Source organism: Canis lupus, chromosome 37 (genome assembly GCF_003254725.2).
Source record: "Canis lupus dingo isolate Sandy chromosome 37, ASM325472v2, whole genome shotgun sequence".
NCBI lineage: Eukaryota > Metazoa > Chordata > Mammalia > Carnivora > Canidae > Canis > Canis lupus.
Window position 1 is genome coordinate 24,941,393 of NC_064279.1, and position 18,420 is coordinate 24,959,812.

Consider the following 18,420-nt stretch of genomic DNA (forward strand, 5'->3'; position numbering starts at 1 on the left):
GTAGGGAGAGATGGGGAGGGCTAGGGAGGGATGAGGAAGGATGAGGAGGGATGAGAAGGGATGAGGAGGGGTAGGGAGGGATGAGAAGGGATGGGGAGGGCTAGAGAGGGATGAGGAGGGATAAGAAGGAATGGGGAAAGATGAGGAGAGTTGGGGAGTGATGTAGAGAGATGAAGAAGAATGAGGAGGAATAGAGGTGGCTGGGGAGGTTTAGGGGAGACAGGGAGGACTGGAGAAGGATGGGAAGAGACAGGGAGGACTGGAGAGGGATGGGGAGAGACAGGGAGGACTGGAGAAGGATGGGGAGAGACAGGGAGGACTGGAGAGGGATGGGGAGAGACAGGGAGGACTGGGGAGGGATGGGGAGAGACAGGGAGGACTGGAGAGGGATGGGGAGAGACAGGGAGGACTGGGGAGGGATGGGGAGGAATGGAGAAGAATGGGGAGGGATGAGGGTACACGACAGCCAGGCATGGGGCTGAGGAGAGCTCCCCACTCACCTGAGAAGACTCAAGAGTCACATGTCACACATGGAAGGGGGGTGGCAGCTAGAGGGGAGATCACAGAGCCATAGAGCACAAGCTTCAGACTGGGTCCAAGAGCCGAGTGCAGGGGTGCAGCAGGGTTAGGGCGAAAGCTAGGTCACGTGGCCGTAGGCTGGACGGTCAGGGAAGAACAGGCTAGGGCAGGCCTGGGGGCCAAGGAAGGACAGCTATGTGGGGTCTGCTGGTGACAAGCATCACTCCAAGAAAACCAAGAAGGAGGACACGGGTGGGTAGAGCACAGTGTCATTGTGGACAAGCACTTCGCTTCCCCGGACCTCAGCCTCCCCTTAAACAGTGGGTACCCTCTTATTTCTACCACCCCTTCCATACAACTCCAAATTTGGCAGGGAGATCACTGGGGGTAAAGGTTTGTAGAATCGGGGTCCTGGAGGATGGGTGCTTAAGAGTCAGGAGAACTTGCAACAGCCAGGAGTCCACTGGCACCGCAAATCAGACCCAGGGGCACATCCTGACCAGCAGGGGTCCCGGGGTGTTGAAAGTTTAGCGGCTGCAGCATTCTGAGCAGCTGGCCGGGATTTGCTCTAGCAGAAGGGTCAGTGTAGGGGTCTCCCAGGTCTCCCTCCTGCCCAGGAACAGACCCGGAGTTTGTGTTTCCCTGGCCAGCCATGACCTACCTGCTCCATCTAGGAAGCACTTCCCTGGTGACAAGCCCCACCACCACCTCATCTGACCGCCCCCCCATCCCATCCCTCGTGAGGGGGGATGCTTGACGTACCAGAAGACTGAGGCCCAGGCCGGCCACAGGCCTAGCAGAGCGAGGAATGGGCCCGTGGCTCCCACCCTCTTCCCAGGGGATGCAGGCGTGTGGAGGGATGTCATTGTCCCAAGGGGTACAACGCCAAGGGAAGACACCCCTCCCATCCTCTGCCTCTCTCCTAGCTCTCTTCCCCAGGGCCCCCTGGAAGGCGCTGGAGGGAAGAGGCTGCACAGCCAGACCACCTGACGGAGCCCAGGGCCTACTCGCAAGTAGGCCAAGTCACTCGGCCAGCCTGAGCCTCAGCCTCCTCGTCTATGAAAACAGAAATGGCGCCAGGTTAGCAGTTTGTGATGTTTTACAGTCAGATGCTGGCTTCTCCCCAAATGAATCTTACCCTAAACCCCAACCTAAAAACAGAAAAGGCAGGACCATGAGTCAGACCAGAGGCCTGGCAGGCCTAGCTGCTTATCAACCTCCATCCATCCACTCAGCCCCCTCCACTGGACCAGAAACCCCCGTCCTCCTCCACCCGAGCCCCTAAGGGACAGAACCTCTCGCGGCTCAATCTGGGGCTCTCTCTCTTCTTTTGTTTTCCTAAATGGCTCAACCACCATCAAAATGCTGTCAGCTCCCAAAGTCTGACTCCACGCCGCACAGCTGGCCGCCCGACGCCCGCCGTCGCCGTCTGCTTAGCCGCCTGATCATCTCGCACAGTTTCTGCCCAGGGGGGAACCGAGAGCAGCGAAGCTGAGCTTCCGGCTCAAGATCTCTCATGAAGTGACAAGCGGGATGTTGGCTGGGCCCGCGGCCCTCTGAAGGCTGGGCTGGGCTGGGGGGTCCATTCCCAATACGGCGCGCTCCCGCCCTGGCTGGAGGTGCAGGCCTCGGCCCCCCGCCACGCGGACCTCCAGGACCTCCAGGACCTCCACAAGGCGGCAGCGACTGCCCCCGCGAGTGACTCAAGGGACAGGAACAAGATGGAAGGCACAGGGCTTGTTCTGACGTAGTCTTGGAAGTCACAGAACCTCCTTGGCACCGTATTCTGTTTATTAGAGGCAGGTCACCCAATCTGGTCCCTAAGGGGGTGTGCTCCTGGCTCGCTCAGTGGGCAGCGGTTGCTCTAATAGGCACCAGGCGGCTGGATCGGGTTTGGGGGAGGAGGTCACAGGTCTGGGTTTGGACAGCGTCGTGGTTTCAAACAGGTCCTCAAATCCTCTAACAGGCCCCTCTGCAAAGGCGGAGCTTGATGCCTCCTTAAAACCCACCTCCCAGCCTGCCTGCGTGACCTGATGAGGCCTTCTCTTCCCCGCTCCGCGCTAAGCTCCCCGCGAGCAGAGACCAGAGACCACACCTGCCTCTAACTCGCCACTGTTGACACGACTCGTGAGCCAGCGCCCGGCCCGGGGTCAGTTTTCAGTGAGCGTTTGCAAAACCAACACCCGAAATGGTCTCTCACGTACTTTGGGCCAGGATTCCAAGACCCAGCGACCAGCCGACAGAAGAGGGCCCACCCGCCGCAGCTTCGTCATCCCTCCTCACCCACCCTGAGTCACCCCCCTCGCAGGACCACCCTGCACAGCCTGCAGACTGTGTAAGCATAAACAGAAACTGGACCCCTCGTGGGAGCCCCGGAGGGAGGCTGGGCGTCCCCACACCTCTGAGAACGGGACGGATGGGTTTCACCCGTGGCTTTCAGGTGCCTGGGAAAAGCACATGTTTGCCTGGCTTGCTCAAGGCCGGAGTTCCTGATGCTCCAAACCCCTGGCTTGCTCTTCAACTCCCCTCCTGAAATTGGGGTCAACTTTCAATATCCTCATTGCTTTCTCCCCCACGTATAGGCCGCTGTTGGTTCCCTACAGTGCACGACCCAAAACATTCCCTAAGATAGCCCGTCACAAGCATTTCTAGGACTCCAGGGTAGATTTGGAAGAGACTTTCAGTTCTTTCCCTAAGATACAATGTTCCTCTCCTTATATCCCTGCACTCAAATTACTGACTCATTCAACAAACTTTTTTCTCTTGAGACCCTAATCTGTACTTGCCTCTATTTTACATACTGGGGTTGAAGCAATGAACAAAACCGACAGGGACGCCTGTCCTCTGGGGTTTGCGTTCTAGTGAAAGCCCAGCAGAGATGGAACCAAAGTCCAGAGCACTCCCCCTGCCTAATCTTGAAGCCTCTCCACTCACCAGGTGGAGTCAATCTTTCTAGCACCGCCGTCTTGAATCCCGGAGCATCACGCCAGTTATTGTCTCCTTACAAGTTCAACTCCTGTCCTAGCTGTTGCTCTCCATGGCTTCCCTTCCAGAAGGAGACAGTTGTGCCCCCTTAGGCTTCTCTAATATCTCCCTTGTTTTTCCCTCCCCGTGCCTGTCCTCTCCCTGCCTCCCTCGGTCAGATTCACTAGTCAGCACTTCTAGCCAGCCCAGAGGAACATCTGTCCGTCCCCTCCTCAGTAACTCTCCCCCCTTTTGTTTTGTCTCATCAGCATGGCTAGGCTTCTCCGCCCTCCACGAGGATTTTCTCCTCCCTAGAGGCTGCTTCTGGAGTCCACAATGACAGGAGGGCTGAGCATTTCCCAGTCTGCTGCCAGCCCTCAGCAGAGCTTGGCCTGGGGCCTGTGCAAGCATCTCAGGAGACGAAAATCAACTTTCCTGGACCGAGCCCCTGGCTTTCCAATGAGAGCCCACAGTGTCCACAAGCCGCTGGCATACCCTCTGGAAGGACATATGGGATGGTAAACAGGACTGTGTATGTCCCCACAGCCTGAAGGCTCCGCAGGGCAAAGCCTGGCCCTTTCCACAGGAGTGGACCTCCATGCACATTTTACCTCTGGTTCCCACGTAAATGTGACATGTGACCAACCTGGGCCAAGGTATGGCCTTTGGGACCCCTGACTCCCAGGGCAGCTGAAGGACCCCTGAGGGCTCTGAGGCTGTGACAAGATCTGGGACCTACAGTGTCACACACCATGATGCCAAGTTCCATTGGCTCTTCCCTCCCCAGCAGGAAACTGTCCTGCAAGGCCTGACCCCTCAGGGTCATCTGGTCCCAGCGTGGACAAGAAGATATTGCACGTTCCCCCGTTTTCCCTCTCATGCACACTCAGAGAATCATCCACACTCGTGGGCCAGGCAACCAGGCAGATGCCAACTTCCAGGTGAGTGGGCGCTCCAGAGTCTGAACATTCGTAGGCCCCTGCACAACGTTCAGGGCCCTCCAGACTTAGTTTTGGACCATCACCAGCATCTATCCAACCTCTGCAAGGGCAGACCCCATCTGGGTAGAGAGGAGAGGCTGCGCTGAGAAGGGTGGCTTTCCCAGAGAGTCAAAAAAAAATTCCCTGCAAGTGAACACGTTAGGACAAAACAAAAAGGGCTACAGAAATCTAAGCGGACCCCTGGTGCTGGGGCGGCCAACGTGACCCCTCAGAATCGAGGCTGTGGGAGGATTGCATCTTCCCTCACCAAGCGTCTCCTGCCCCAGGTAGAAGAGCCTCCAACAAGGGAACATGGGTTAGCTCTGGCGCAAACCCGGGATGCCCCAGAGACGGACGCTCAGGAGAAAACAGTGGCTTTAGGAGACCAGCTGCACTGAGAGGAAAAAGGGGCTGGTAAGACAGCGAGGTTGCATCGACCTTGGGAACCCACTAAGACTCGGGTCGAAGCCATCATGGCAGAAATCACGAAGATACGGTGGCAGCTGGAGCATGGGACATGCTTCCCAAGGAGGCAGAGTGGGATTCGAGAGCAGCTGGTGAGCAGAGATCATCCTTCCAGGGTGGAGGTCAGTGACTCCAGCCCCCAGACTCCAGACACAGGACGGGGATGGCATGTGATTCTGAGGGTCCTATTCTCCCCAGAGTAAAGAAGGTTCCACCATAGAAGTGCCAGGAAGGGGTGAAGACTAGCTCAGAAGAAGAGAGGGTCCAGCCACACAGCCTAGGGCTTGAGCCTCGGCAGCCGCCAACCCCCTATAGACAGGGCCCATGGTACCTCCCAGAACAGGAGCCGTTACACACGTTACACACGTTACACACGTTACACACCGAGCAGAGGCAGGTAGCAAAGATCTGAGGACGTGGCTCCGGACGACCTCCCTTGCCCGTAACAGCGAGGGCCAGAACGAGATCACGCTCTCCTGGCCTCCCCATGCCTACTAACTGGGGTGCTTCACTTCACTTCTCTTCACTTCTCTTCACTTCACTTCACTTCACTTCTCTCTTTTCGTCCCTTCTAGCAGCCTCCATTGTATCCTTCATTTAAAGAAAAGGAATCTCTAGACCCAGCCATGCCCAAGGACCCTTCCAGCTCTGACGTGTGCCGTCTTCCCTTCTGCTGCCCCGTCCCACGCATCCTCACGTCCTGGGAGTAAAAGCTGATGAGCCCAGGCCCTCAAGGATCAGAGCCACTTGGCCCCCCTCTAATATCCACATTCGCCGTTTTTTAGTGTGGGTGCCAGCCCCCCGGGTCAACAGCAGGTCACTCCCCCGGGGGGCCCACCCTGGAGAGACGTTGGCTGCTGAGGCTCTTGGGGGCACAACGGGATGCCCTTGGCACAATCCTGGGGCCAAGTGTAGCCTCCTCCCCCCGCTGGAGCAAATGCCCCTGATCCAGAGCCCCAGCTGGTCCCCAGTCGCTGGGTGGGCAGCCTCCACTTTCATTTGGACTGCCAAAGTGAGAAGCTTGGGTTAGCAATGTTTCCCAGACCAGGAGCTCAGGTACCCTAATCCCATAGAGCACAGAAAGAGGTTTCTCTGGGCAAATGATTCTCGGAAATGCTGCCACTACCCCAAGTCTCCTGGAGCTGGCCCTGCCCCTTAGCATACCTACTGAGCTTTGAAGATCCTCCAGGAGGGGCGGTGACGTCTAGCTTCAGGTGATGCTTCGCACGGCTTCCGTGCACCGGTTCTGTTCCAAGAGCTTCATCCCAAAATCTTTGAAGAAGGCACTACCGTTAATCCCATTTATAAAGGAGGAAACAGGGGCACACGTTTTTTGGATATTAAGCGGCAGCGCTAAGGATTCACTTGGATCCAGGGAGCCTGGCTCCAGAGTGGAGACTCCCAGCCCCCACCCCGCAGCCCTCAAGCAAGCTCCCTGGGGGTCGAGCCGTGAAGGGGGGCCCACGTGGCTGGCGCCCTGCCCCCCGGGGTCGGCTCTCTGCCCCCCAGACCAAGCGCACTGGGGCTTCAGGAGACTCGCACATTCTCTGACCTCATCCTAGTGGTCAGGCTCTGCGACAGGCTGCGTGGGCCCCTCTCAAGTCCGGCCACGCGGGGTCTGCAGCCTTCTCCTGCTCACCACGCGGCGCTCGCTAAGGCTGCGGGACAGGGAGAGAACACCCCTGTAAAGCCTCCGAATACAACACCCTGGGGCGGGGGGGTGAGGATCCAAAGACGGAGAAGGAGCAGAGTCACCCTCAGGATTCCCGTCTGCCGGCTCCTGGGCTGCAGGTCCTGAGAGCAGGGGGTGTGGGCTGCAGCAGGGCCGGGGACAGGGCCCGGGAGGGGGGCACGTGAGTGTTTTGGGGGAAAACGTTTCTGGAGGAGAATGAGCAGATCTCTGGTCAGTCTGCACCTCCCTGGGGAGCAGCATGGGCTCCCCTCCCTCCTCCGGTTCTGGCCCCCTCGTACTTCTACCTCTAAACCTCAGGGCCCAGAAGGCCCCCCCAGGCAGGTGGCAGAGGAACATTGCCCCCCCCCCCAGGCTCCCACGCCCTCCTCACCCAGGCCAAGGTGCTCACAGGACTCGAGAGGGAGACGACGGTGTACCTGGTTCCTCTGTGAGGTCCTCCCACACTAGGCAAGGACCCTGCCATCCTCAGATCAAAACACGAAGGGAGTGGGGGGGTTCTGGCCTGCCTAGGCCAGAGGGGGAGCCGACCCTCCGTCACCTCCCCCCTCCCCTCCCAGAGCACTACTTTAGGTTAGGACACTTGGCTCCTTGGTAAGGGGGCGCTCCCCCTTTCTCTCTCCCTCTCTGTCTCTCAGTGTCTCTGTCTCTCTCTCTCCCTCCCTCTCTCTATTCCAGTGGGGCCTTCTCACCGTGAGCCAAGCATCTAACTGGTCTCAGAGGTCCTCCTGCCCATGTGGCTCCAGCTGTATTCCAGGATGGTAATAAGTGTTTCGTGACGAGTGTCCCAGGTCCCGTCCTGACGTGTGGGCAGCTCTGGGTGCAGTGGTTATGCCCGTGAGCTCTGCAGAGTGCGCGGGGGTGCCGGGGCGAGCCCTGCAGATGGAGGGCACAGGGCACCAGGATGAGCCCTATAGATGGAGGGCGCGGGGCACCAAGATGACTCCTGCAGATGGAGGGCGCGGGGCGCCAGAATGAGCCCTGCAGATGGAGGGCGTGGGGTGCCGGGGCAAGCCCTGCAGACGGAAGGCGCGGGGTGCCAGGCGAGCCCTGCGGATGGAGGGTGTGGGGTGCCAGGGTGACCCCTGCAGACGGAGGGTGCGGGGTGCTGGGGCAAGCCCTGCAGACAGAGGGTGCAGGGTGCCAGGCGAGCCCTGCAGATGGAGGGTGTGGGGTGCCAGGAACCCTGCAGACAGAGGGTGCAGGGCGCCAGGGTGAGCCCTGTGGATGGAGGGCGCAGGCCTCCAGGGAAAGCGCTGCAGATGGAGGGCGCGGGGCGCCAGGGTGAGGTCTGCAAACAGAGGGTGCAGGGTGTCGGCATGAGCTCTGCTGTTGGAGGATGTGAGGTGCTGGCCTCCTGCCACCCTGGTCTGCACCCTGCCGCTGGTAATCCTGTAAAATGCAGGTGGTGGCCGGGCACCTCCCTTGTGAGGAGGTCACTCAGCACAGAGCACTCACTACCAGCTCTTATTGTCCTCCTGATTTGAGCAAGGGGAGGCCTCCGGGCGCCCCAGAAGGACAGTACCATCGGCAGACACCCCTGCCTTTGCGGCCAGGCCCAAAGACAGCGAGGAAGGGTGGGAGCTCCGGGCAGGCGGGGGAGCAGTGCCGCGCAGTCACCGGGCGGAGGGGACGCACCCCGGGGCACCTCCTTCACCATCCCATTTTACAGATGAGGAAACCGAGGGAAAGAACCAGGGCTTCTCACCAGCCGGGCCCAGAGCCCCAAGCCCAGCGTCCCTGCCGCCACAGCAAGCCGGCGTGGAGCGTAGCAGAAACCCCGGGGGTGCCAGGGGGCGGGGGCCTGGGGCAGGAGGCAGGGGGGATTGGGAGGCCCCCCACCCCCTCCAGCGAGCCGACCCCCCAGGGGGTCTCTGCCGGGTGCCAGGCCTCCCCCGCTGAACAGGCCCGCGATTATCCCGATTGTCTCGGCTTCGGGTGTTCCACATTCGGCGCTGCCCTCTCCCTCCCCCTGGGAAGCCACCCCGGGCAGGCCTCTCCCAAGCCTCCGCTCACAAAATTATAAGCTTCCTTTGTCCTCGGCCTCCTCTGGTTACAATAATACTCCTCGCGCTCGGGAGCTCGCGGGGCACGGAAAATGTGACTTCACCGCTCAAGGATTTTCTGCTCTAACAAAACGGCGCTGGGGAGAGAGAAAGAGAAGGAATGTCCATCCCTGACGCAGCCTAGGAGCCGAAGCCCCCAGAGGGCCCGGCGGAGACCACAAGTGACCCGGCTGTTCCCCGCCGGCCGGTGGGCCTGAGCGAGCGGGGAGGCAAAGGCCCCCTGAAGACACGTGTGCGAGGCAGGAACCGCACGCGGCCTGCCTTGCCATTCCCGGATCTAATTTATTATTTCTGCACGTGGGTGCTTGAGCCCGTCTACTTCCTTGCTCCAGATGCTTCCAATGACGGGCTCTGGGCTCCGGCCGCCCAGGTCAGCATCCTGGCTCTGCCGCTTGCTAGCGTCTTTACTTCGGGTGCTGGACTTCACCTGACTAGCCTCAGCTTGCCCATCTGTCAAATGGGGACGCTGCAGCACGACACTAAGCAGATGATATGCCCAAAGGGGGCTCAGGAGCAGACTGTAGGCACTCGATCCCCCTGGGGGGCTGTTCTCATCGTCATGCATCCTCGCACCTTTCCCGAGAAGCCCCACGAGCTGGTGCTGGACCCCGGGGCACGACCCCCAGGCTCCTGCGGTCTGGGGAGCCGGTGCTGGCCTCTGGCCGCCGTGCCCGTGGCGCTGGGCCTCGAGCAACCGGGAGGCGTCGACAGGTGGCCGGCAGCTAGGGAGCGCGGCTGTGGGAGCGTTTGCTGTGGACAAGCCGTGCGGGAGCCCTGGGAGATTCAGAACAGGCAGCTACAAACGGCCTCCACAACTGGAGGTATGCAGAAACGTGATTTTTAAAAACGTCTTGGCAGCCCGGGTGGCTCAGCGATTTAGCACCGCCTTCAGCCAGGGCCTGGTCCTGGAGAGTAGGGGATCGAGTCCCACGTCGGGCTCCCTGCACGGAGCCTGCTTCTCCCTCTGCCTGTGTTTCTACCTCTCTGTGTGTGTGTGTCTTTCATAAATAAATAAAAATCTTTAAAAAAAAATAAAAATAACAATGTCTTTGAATCAAGGTAAAGCTGTCTCTGAGCCCCCAGCTGCTGCAGGCAGAGAATTCAGTGTCCCTGGTTAGTGAGACGCCAGCCCCACCTCTCTGTCACCAACATCATGGGAAGGGAAGCACGAGGGGTCACTGGAGACCTGCCCCCTGCTCTGGTTACTGCCGAGACCCCCGGTCCAAGGCCACACTGTCCCCAGGTGCCCAGGGCTCTGCAGCTTCCGAGCCACCCAGTGCCCAAGAAACCTGGTCCCCAGCACGTCACACTGTCCACCCCAGGCCTGCCCACTGGGTCCACTGGGCCTCAGGGACTCCTCCCTCAAAGGGCTCACCTCTCCAAGAACTCAAGCCTCCAGAAAAAAAAAAGTAGAATCAAAGGCCAGAGACACCTGGTGTGTAAAAGCACTCGCTGCTCTCGGCCTGCAGGGCCAGAGGCCTGAAGCAGAGGCTCCCGCAGGAGCACACTGTGCACACGGGAGGTGGGGAGAGTGCAGGAAAACACAGCGGGAACAGTGAATGACCCCGCTTTCTCACACCGGCAGGCGACACAGCCCCACCTCCAAAGAGGTGGCTTCCAGGGGACACACCACCTCTGCCCCTGCAAGCCCTGCCCCTTCCCGGCTGGCAGAGAACAGCGGCCCAGCCAGACCTGTGATATTTCAGGGGCTCAGGGGCTCCCTTGAGCTTTCCTAGATGCCTGCACTCTCGCTGTCCCCTAAGGGCAGACGTCCTGGAAAGATCTGCCACACGTGGGTCAGTTGACTTGGCACGGTGACCTCCTGGACATCAGAGGGGCAGCAGACTCAGTTTGGGGGCAGCAGCCCTAGTCCGGGAAAGGAACTTGGAATTTATTTAGGATCTACTCTGCACCAAGTGGTCTCACAAACATCCTCCCTGTTCCTCACAACTGCACAAAATGAGCGCTGTCCCTCTCCCTGTTGGCGAGGAGGAAACGAAGATCCCACAGGGACAAGAGTCAAGGTCACGGAGCTTTAGTATGATGCAGCCGAGACTAGAAGACTCAACCGTTAATAATAATTCATTATGATGCACAGGAATAATAGTGATACCAGGACTTGTGTGGACGTGACTGTTCCCATTTCACAGATGAGATCTGAGGCACAGCCATCAAATGGCCAACGAGGACCAGGAAGGCTGACCCTGACGCCTTCGCTCTCTCCCCTCTTCACTTTTCTCTGCTGCGTAAGGGGCACTGGGTTGGAAAGTCCCAGTGGTTCTGGGAATTAGTGATGGGGCCAGATTCCTGCAAATGCGTAGAGAAGCACCATCCAGGGGCACTAGTGCCTTTGCACAGGATTTACGAGCTCCGATTATTTTGAAAAAAAAAAAAAAAAAAAACTGGCTGAAATGAAAATTCAGATTTTTTTTTTTTTAATCAATTAAAGTATTGCTTTTGGTAGCAGGAAAGAACACCTCTCCCATTCTCTCCACCGAGCCCCCACCTCAAATCAGTGGCCTGGAATTTTGCATTCTTTTAAAGAAAGCGAGAAATTTCTAGAGCTGACCCAAAGGTGGTGCTGAGAGACAAAGGCACACAGACTCAAAATGGGGGGAAGGGGGGCATTGGACAGGTGAGAAAGCTGAGGTCCGGATGACAGGAGCGACCTGCCCAGGGCCAGGCACCTGGGCACACACCTGGGCACACACCTGAGCACACACCTGGGCGCTCACCTGGGCACAGGCGCATGCGCACACACGCAGGGCCCCTGCACGCCCGAGCGTGCCCTCCCGCACGTACACACGCCCTCCCCTTGAGGGCACCCCTTGAGCCCACCCCTCACCCTCCCAGGGCCGCGGGCTGCTCACCTGTGGGTAAAGACTGCCCCCTGGTGGGCACGGCGGTCAGCACAGCGTGCAGGCTGGCAGCCCGAGCTCCTCCCAGGTCCTCCTTGCAGTCACCCCCAGGCTGCTGGGGAAGGGAGCGGGACTTCCACCAGCGTGGTCAGGGGTCTTAGGACCAGCGAGAGAATAAAGCCCAGACTCGCCGCTGCGGGTCAGGCGCCCAGGAGGCCGACTCTGAGGTGGAGACCTGCAAGCAGGAAGTTTCTGGACGAGCAGGTAACAACACCTGTGCCTGTGCCGCCGAAGGGCGCGAGCGGGGCGGGGCTCTGGCGCAGGCACCCCAAGGCCTCCGCTCACCCCCCCTCCCCAGGGACACCGAAGTTGGGACAGCCCTTCATCCAGATTCATCAGATTCAGCAAGTAAAAATAAGGCATTACATATTTATTTCAGTTGAACTGAAATTTCAGATAAACGGTGAATAATTGCTGAATATAGTATGTTATGTGCAAAATAAAGACGGCGTCTGGGCAAGAGGGGTGGGGGTTGCGTGCAGGTCACATTAGTGACCCAGAGAGAGGGGACAGATAAGGAGTATACGCAGGATACTGGGAGCCAAGTTTCTCACTTTGGGGGTTGGGACCAGGGAATATGGAAAGGGAGAAGACGGGAATAAAACCTAGAGAAGTAGATATGTTGGTGTGACCTTGGCTTTTGATATAAGGAGATGTGAGAATAGATACAGATATAGATGTGTATAAATGTGTGCGTGTTTGGCTACGGATATAATGTCTGAGCATATGCGTGGGTACAGATGCACACATATATAGTTTGGATATGGCTAAGTATCTCTGTATGGGAGAGGCTAGACTGACAGCTGCATGTCCCAGGTTTCCATACAGCTAGAGTTTGAAATGTGACTTACGTTCCATCAGATGCACTCAGAGTTTTGAAAGCAGAGGTGGGGTTGTTAGTGCTGATGCTGCTTCCGGATGGTGCACACAGCACTGGAAGTGCTGGTTTTTCTGTGCCCAGCATTAACAGACACCTGGGTGTCCAGCGAAAAGCTTCAGGGGCACTGAGATGGGGCTGGAGGCAGCCGTTCTGCTGCTGGTGAGTTCCACATGGTTCCAGAGCCAGTGGCAGTGGTGGCTTCCCCATCAAGACAGCTCCCTCCACATTAAAGGAACAGAATTGGCTAGTGTGGTTCTGGAGATGGTGGCTCCCTGACTGTGGAAGGCACAGAATCCTCAGGGATGGTCTCTAAAGCAGTTCCTGAAATTTTAACCTCGTTTCTGTTTTTTCTCCTCCTCACAAATGTTGAGATTCATTGAGTAAATTCTTTCCCACTTAACCTATCTAGAGCGGCTTTTGTCCTGCACTGGAACCCTGACCATACGGTTGTGTTCATGTCAACCCTGGACATTGACTTTCAGCTTTAGAATCAGCCTATGAAGGAGAACCCAGAAGTGGACCCTCAACTCTATGGTCAACTAATCTTCAACAAAGCAGGAAAGCATATCCAATGGGGGGAAAAGACAATCTCTTCAACAAATGGTGTTGGGAAAATTGGACAGCCACATGTAGAGGAATAAAGCTGGACCATTTCCCTACACCACACACAAAAATAGACTCAAAATGGATGAAAGACCTAAATGTGAAACAAGAATCCATCAAAATCCTAGAGGAGAACACAGGCAGCAACCTCTTTGACCTCAGCCACAGCAACTTCCGGCTAGACACGTCTCCAAAGGCAAGGGAGGCAAAGGCAAAATGAGCTATTGGGACTTCATCAAGATAAAAATCTTTTGCACAACGAAGGAAATAGTCGACAAAACCAAAAGACAACCTACAGAATAGGAGAATATGTTTGCAAATGTATTATCAGATAAAGGGCTAGTACCCAAAGTCTACAAAGAACTTGTCAAACACAACACCCAAAGAACAATCCAGTCAAGAAACGGGCAGAAGACATGAACAGACATTTCTCCAAAAAAGACATACAAATGGTCAACAGACACATGAAAACTGCTCGACATCACTCAGCATCAGGGAAATACAAATTAAAACCCCAATGAGATACCACCTCACACCAGTCAGAATGGCTAAAATTAACAAGTCAGGAAACAACAGATGTTGGCGAGGATGCAGAGAAAGGGGAACCCTCTTACACCGTTGGTGGGAATGCACGCTGGTGCAGAACAGTGTGGAGATTCCTTAAACAGTTAAAAATAGAGCTACCCTATGACCCAGCAATTACACCCAAAGATACAAATGCAGTGATCCGAAGGGGCACGGGCACCCCAATGTCTATAGCAGCAATGTCCACAGTAGCCAAACTATGAAAAGAGCCTAGATGTCCATCGACAGATGAAGGGATAAAGAAGATGTGAGATATATATATAAAATAAATTGCTCAACCATCAAAAATGAAATCTCACCATTTGCAACGACGTGGATGGAACTAGAGGATATTAGGCTAAGTGAAATAAGTCGATCAGAGGAAGGCAATTATCATATTATCTCACTCATGTGGAATTTAAGAACAAAACAGAGGATCATAGAGGAAGGGAAGGAAAAATAAAATAAGACGAAATCAGAGAGGGATACAAACCAAAAGAGACTCTTAACTCTAGGAAACAAATGGAGGGTCACTGGAGGGGAGTGGGGTGGGGGGACAGGGTAACTGGGGGAAGGGCATTAAGGAGGCAGCTGATGGAACGAGCACTGGGTGTTATATAAGACTGATGAATCACTGACCTCTACCACTGAAAGTAATAATACACCATATGTTAATTAATAGAATGTAAATAAAATAATTGTTTAAAAAATAAATAAATGAAAAACTAACAGTCTATGAAGAAATCAGTGAAGAAGAGAATAGAAAGACTACAAAGTTGGTGAGATACAAGGGACAAAGACTGCTAGTTATTAACCAAAATTAACTGTTTTGTTTTCTTCTTCTTTCTGGGCAGCTAAGCACAATACATCTCCCAAATTCCCCTGCAATAAAATGTGTCCGTGGGTCTGAGTTCCAGCCAAAGGGATGTGCATCTGTCTGGGCCACAGACATCGCCCGTGTCCTCTTGTCCATGCTCGTTACTCTTCCCTGATGGCTGAGAAGCAGATCATTACCATGGAAACCCCCGTGATTAGTCAACTGAATTCACTAAACTTCCATCAGCCTAAGTCAACGAATCAGCTGCCAACCTAGGCATCCCCCGGTGCCGCTCTGTGAGCCGTAAGTAAACTGTCACTGCGTTCGAGACATATTTGTCTCAGCATCTAGTTTTACCCCAACAAACACAGCCAGTAAAAGCACACGTGAGAAAAGATAAATGTGAAAGGGGAAAAATTGGCCAAGGAAAATGGACCCAAATAGCCTCAACTTCCAACGTGAGGGAGTCAAGATACATTTTTATAGCTTATGTAACAAGAAATAAAGAGGCGCCTTCTATAAAGGTCCAAAAGTAGGCAAAAGAGGGACTGCAGGTGATGATATTGGTGAGAGGTGGAAGGCCAAGGGAGCGGGGATCATAGGGGTTGGCCGTCAGCGTATCCCTGTGGAAAATAACTGGATAATCTCTAAAATGCTCATCAGGAAACAGGAACGTTTTACAGAAGAACAAACCCAAATAAAACTTTCAAACAGAGACATTAATTTCCATCTGGATAAGGCACCTGGGATGCGGAAGAGCAGCCAGGGCAGAAGAGTGAGCCACGAGCTTGGGCAGGGCCGCACGCTCATCCTTTCGTGTTCTGCGCTCCCTGCCACGAATCCTTGATGAATCTGCCTTTGAACCCGTGTTTCCTAAGTGAAGCCCAGGGGCCAGTGGAGCGTGCCCGTGAGCAGAGAGGAAGCTTGCCCACTATGGTCTTTGCAGCCCAGACACACACAGCTGTTGGCAACACTCGCCGAGCACAGAACCCAGGGGCTGCGCGCTGCGCTGGAACGCAGCGGGACCGAAGGGGGTACAGGGCGAGCGTGTGGTATCTCCGGCGGGTGAGCTGGGTGGGCACTGGCAGCCCTGGGAGGCCACACCTTCCATTGGAACCAGAGCTTTCTTGCTCTGAAACCAGGCAAAAGGAAATAGTGTTCTAAGAAGCACACGCCACCAAGGAACCCATCACCTACCTCCTCGTGCGCGCGACTCCCCTGTATCCGCCAACCGCCCAGGCTGAACGTGATGCTGCAGAAGGAGAGAGAGGTGAGCCCTTCGACAGCCTCTTCATTCCTGTTACTGTGGCTTCTATCTCGAGCCTTCCCTTTGGGTGTTTCCTGTAGCTTCCACCTCACTTCTGACACTTCCCATCTGCTCATCCATGCAATAAGTTGGGTGAGCGTCAAAATCATACGGCTAAGCGAAAGTAGCCAAACTCAAAAGGCCACACTCACCTTACGATTCCGTTTACAGAGCAATTCTGGAAGAGACAAAACTAGAAAGATGGAAAATAGGGTAGCCCGGGTAGCTCAGCGGTTTAGCCCGGGACCTGATCCTGGAGACCCGGGATCAAGTCCCACGTCAGGCTCCCTGCACGGAGCCTGCTTCTCCCTCTGCCTGTGTCTCTGCCTCTCTCTCCTTGTGTCTCTCATGAATAAATAAATAAAATATTTAAAGAAAAAATAAAAATAAATAAAAATTTAAAAATAAGATGAAAAATAGATCTATGCTTGCCAGGTCCTGGGGTTAACGTAAGGGATCGACCATAAAGAGAAGCAGGGACCTTGGCGGGGGTGGGTAGGGTGGCAGTGGAAATTCTATGTAACATTATTACAGAAACATATAGGTTAGTGAAAATTCATAGATCTTTAGGCCTACAATAGTGAATTTTGCTATATATAAATTATATATCAATGAACCTTATTTTTTAATAAACACAATGAAATTCCTGCCAGTACGCATACTCCAGAAAACCTGACATTCAACAAAGTGTCCATATGAACTGTTGATGAAGATGGAGACCAATGGGAACCCTCTGGCACTATGGGTAGGGCTGTAGATCCCTACACGAACTTTAGAAAATTATGTGATGATACCAACTGAAGATGAACACATGCATACCCCACGACCCTGCCATTCTATTACCAGGTTTATGCCCCAAAGGAGATTTGTAAGAATGAACCCCAAGAGACAAGCACAAAAATGCTTATGGAGCTTTATTTATGGCAGCCAGAGGTGGAAACTCCACCACATGATTGATAATTTATTGAGCTCTACTTTCGTATACGTTTGTGTTTTGTGCATGTTTCTGAATGTATTTTGTGGTTTTCTGTACTTAATAAAAACCTACTCCATAGCAAGCCGTGCAAAGCCTTCCGTGCCTGCCCCCCCCCACCTCCGCAGCCTAATCTCCCTGTTGACGCACAATCCCTGCCTCAGACACACTCGTGCACCATGCGCTCATGACCTGTACAGGTGCACGACGGCCTCTCTGCTGCCATGAGTTCACACACTCTGTTCCCACTGCCCGATAGTCTTCCCCATGTCTGACTTTGACACCCGTCACCTGCATGAAAACCACCAACTTGTATTTCAAGCCCAAGTCAGATATGACCTCCTTCCGGGAGCCTTCCTTGAACTCCCGCTTCACACAACCTCCCCCCACAAGGCTGAATCGGGCACCTGTACTGTAACTTCTCATAACACCCTATGCCTTAGGGCTGGGCTTCTCACTTGGGACATTTGGGTTGAATAAATTTTGCTCTGAAGGACTGTCTTGAGCATTTTAGAATTTTTTGTTTTAGCATCCCTGGCCTCTACCCACTAGCCACCAGGAGGACTCCACCCTTAGCTGTGACAATGGTCACCCGGGCAGGCAAAACCACCACTGGTTGAGAACTTTAGGGCTTTAGAGAAATGATAAATAATGCCCTTTTTCCATACCTGAGTTTTAGAGAAACTCTAGGGCTTTAGAGAAACGATAAATAATGCCCTTTTTCCATACCTGAGTTCAGAAACAATTGACTGACCCAAAGTCGAGAAGATCATCAAAACGTTACCGGAGGAGCAGACTGGAGAAGGTGACTTTGGAGCAGTGGCCACACTAACTTGCTCCCATGGCTCTCAGAGTTAGACCCTCCCATAGCAGAGATGAGCGGCACCAAACAACCGCGGGGGCCCTGCCCAGGACAAGCCTCTGGCCACATGGGAGAGGAGACTGGAATGCAAATGTTCTAGAAGCCTGCTGACTCTGAGGGGCAGAGAGAGGTAGAAGGAGCTCCATTTCTCCTCCAGAGCTCCCCAACCCGATGAATCCCTCCTCCTGACATGAAAAAAGATAGAGAGGGGTGTGGAGAGAGGCCAGGGAGGGTATTCCTCAGAAACCCCTCGGTAGGAGAAATGGCTGTGCCCCTAACACGATGTCCCTCCATCCTGGACAGGCTGCGTGATGGTCAGCTGCTCCCCCGCCTGGGTCCTGCGGGGACAGTGGAGGGCAGGGTCCGGGTCCTGTTCAGCTCCAGGTCCTTGGTGCCCAGCCCAGGGCCCGGCTCATGCAGCAGCTCAGTGCAGTCCTTGTCACCCCTGCTCCTGGAATGTGCCTGGACCCTCAGAGCCCCGGGGTTCCTGCGGAGAAGACCACTCACGGCAGCGAGGCCTGGCAGCCGCCACCCTCTCTCGGAGGGAGCCCGATGCCTACCTAGGAGGAGCAAGTGCGACAACCTCTGGCTGCCTGGGACGGTCCTAGGACTCCATCCCTCTGGTCATCCAGCCTTGGCTTCGTAGTCCCACCGCCATGGCCACAAGGAGGCGACATCCTCCTTCCCAAGGCCTCTACAGCCTCCTTTCCTAAAACTACTGCAGCCCCAGCCTGGGGAGGAAGGCCCCACGCTGACCCCCGGCTTCTCCCCACCACCACCCCCCTTTCCCTGTGCGCTCACAGCCGGCCACGC

General features: G+C 55.3%; 1 long non-coding RNA gene across 1 annotated transcript; it reads right to left on the reverse strand.

Annotated features, from left to right (window-relative positions):
- Positions 1-5,772: 5,772 nt before the first annotated feature.
- LOC118353502 (uncharacterized) lies at positions 5,773-8,078 on the reverse strand. Its single transcript, XR_004812587.2, has 3 exons — positions 7,311-8,078; positions 6,481-6,586; positions 5,773-6,200 (listed from the first exon to the last, which is right to left on the reverse strand). It is a non-coding gene; the product is annotated as an uncharacterized LOC118353502 (long non-coding RNA).
- Positions 8,079-18,420: the final 10,342 nt, after the last annotated feature.